This window comes from Choloepus didactylus, chromosome 4 (genome assembly GCF_015220235.1).
Source record: "Choloepus didactylus isolate mChoDid1 chromosome 4, mChoDid1.pri, whole genome shotgun sequence".
Classification (NCBI taxonomy): domain Eukaryota; kingdom Metazoa; phylum Chordata; class Mammalia; order Pilosa; family Megalonychidae; genus Choloepus; species Choloepus didactylus.
This window is the reverse complement of record NC_051310.1, coordinates 37,800,682-37,803,359: the sequence shown is the minus strand read 5'-3', so window position 1 is coordinate 37,803,359 and position 2,678 is coordinate 37,800,682. Positions and strand designations below refer to the sequence as shown.

At 49.3% G+C, this 2,678-nt stretch overlaps 1 pseudogene; it reads left to right on the top strand.

Moving 5' to 3' along the window:
* The first annotated feature begins 321 nt into the window (after positions 1-321).
* LOC119532597 lies at positions 322-807 on the top strand (annotated as a pseudogene).
* The last annotated feature ends 1,871 nt before the right edge of the window (positions 808-2,678 follow it).

The following is a 2,678-nucleotide window of genomic DNA, read 5'->3' as shown; positions in this document are numbered from 1 at the left end:
CTTCAAGAGCCATCTGGAGGAACCGCCTCATGGGTGAAACGGTCTGACAACACATCCCTTTGAATTTTCAGTAATTTGATCCCTTAATCGGGCACCAGAGGAACCACCTCATAGCAAATTTCAGCCTCTGAGAACCACATTGAGGAATGACTCTTGTTTATTTGCAACTCTCCTGTCACTCTTTGCTTTCCTTTTCCCACAAGCAGCACAAACTCCTTTCTCCCAGTTTTTCTATTTAGGGCATTTTCTCCAGGTTCTTTAAAACCCGTGTAGGGGGAGAAGGGGGGCTTTGAGGCCGCGGATCGCTGTGCCAGGCTCCGGATGGAAGTGGCGCCAGACCCCGGGCTGGGGCTCTGCTGCCAGCCTGGCGGACGGCTGGACAGGAGCCATGGCGTCGTGCACCGTATCTGATGGAACCAGCTAGCCCGGGACGACTACAACAACAGGGGAAGCAGGCGGCCAAAGGAGCAGGTGCGAAGGCGGCACCCACCTGCGCCCACGCGGCCAGCAAGCACGACCTGCTGGTGTAGGTGCAGCGGCTCCCAGACAGCTCCACCTGCCCAAGCAACCCAGACGCGAGGAGTCCGCTGATAGCAGCGGCAGTGGCCGCTCCAAGCTGCAGCCTTTTGGATGTCAGCTCTTCGGCCGACAGTGGAGAGGTCACATCAGTTATCCTGTTATCAGGATGACGATCCAGAGAGGGTGACTGAGGAGGTGTAGAACCACACGCCTCTGGATCCACCCATGCGCAAGGCCCTCAAGTTGCACATCCAGGAGGAGATTGCAAAGCACCCCAGCCAACTCTGAGCAGGTTGAACACATCCTCTCCAAGCTGGATTCCCTGCAGCGCTCAAAAAAATTCGACCCAGGGAGCTCACCCCTAGTTTGGGCATGCCAGAACGGGTCTGTGCTGATCTGGAGACCCATCACCCCAGCCAACCCCTCAGAGCTGCTGTGTCCACAGAAGAAGGGTGTCACAGCCATTCTTTCCTGTATGTTGGCCCACATGACCAGCCTAATATTCTGGAATTTTCTGAAAACTTTGTTCGGCTAGCTTGGTGTTCGAAAGCAGAGACTCCAGGCAGAGCTGGGGTTTGGGAAGCTTTTCTCATTGAGGTCTTATGCCACGGGACACCTGACTGCTGCTGCTCCACCCGGCCGCATAAGCCATGCTTGTTATTTTACGGCTACTTTTGTGTGTGTGTTCTTGCTCACTTCCATCACTGCCATGTTTTCCTCCCTCTTTCCTTCATCTCTGTTTCTTTGTTCTTTCCTTCCTCCCATTGTTCTGCCTCAGGTAGAATCCATCCATTCTCCTTCCACTTCCCACCCTCACGTGACTGCCCTCTGGATGCCAGTCATACAAGAGCCTTATCAAAATCACGGTGCCTCCAGCCACTCGGGGCTTTGCAGGTAGGGAGTTCTGAGAATGTAGCTTTCTCACAAGCTGCTGCCAATAAACGGGGACAGGCTTTGTGTTCAAGGCCTACTTGCAAGCTGTCTCCCTCCCCTTCCATGGCTTTTGCAAGTTTCTCACATGCCCCATGCCTTGTGCTGTCTAGACAAGAGACCCAGGAAGAAGATGCCTGAGCTAAACTGCAGGGATCTCTTGCAGGAAAACCTGCCTTGGTTAGGGCTACAGAATTCTAGCTTTTGACCCCATCCCTAGCTGGGCACAGACTATCCTCCGCTTAGAGTAAAGGAGAATTATCAAAACAAGCTTGAAACTGACTCTCCAAATGTGGCCTAACAGTCTTGAACATACATACAAAGGGAAATTCAACATTATGATTGCCTGTTTGGAGCTCTAATTGCCAAAAAAAAAAGAAAAGAAAAGAAAAAAGAAAAAAAAATGTCCTGAACAATGCCCCAAAGGACTTGAAACAAGCCTCTCTCATCTGCCCTCCTCCTGCTCTGTGCTTTCTCATTTCCTACCTCTTAAGAGTTGATAAACTGAGGTCCTTGGAATAAAGATCCCCAAAATATATATATATTTTTAAAAACCCATTTAGACATCCCTGAAATGTCTCTGTTTGGCCCTGTAAGGGTGCGCTCGAACACACAGGCCCACGCTCATATGGAGTTCCAGTCAACCAAACAAGATTGGATCGTCCTCCAGCAAAAAGTATATACAGTCCCCATTGAATAACATCATCCGGTAATCAGTAGTAGAAATAAAATAAATGATGACAGTTTGTAGCAAAAGGACCCAGGTCTCCAACATGCTAAGGTCAATCATTTAATATACTTTTGGCAGCAGACAGAAAAGACCACACCCACATTAGGCCACATAGAATAAACATAAACCCTTTGTTTGCTTGTTTTCACCATTTGGAATAGGACTATTTGCAAAAGTATCATCAAAATGAATATCTGTTATTGCATCGTTCGTGATACAACTCTGTCCTCAGAACCATGCTATGGAGGAAATGGCTTCCATTCAAGGGTCCCCTGATGTGGGCTCAGACCACCCTCCTCCTCGCTGTCAATCAGGAGTTCCCAGCAAGGCTCCAACTGCCCTTTTCCAGCCCCTCAGTGCTTCTAACTGCTGCCCACTGTACCGCAGGAAGAATTGATGATTGTCACAGGCGATCAGAAAATCAAGCAAATTACATCAGTAATAATAAGTAACCCCAAATTCTAAATCTAGGCTCTGGTTTGAGAGCCTGAGGCTCTGA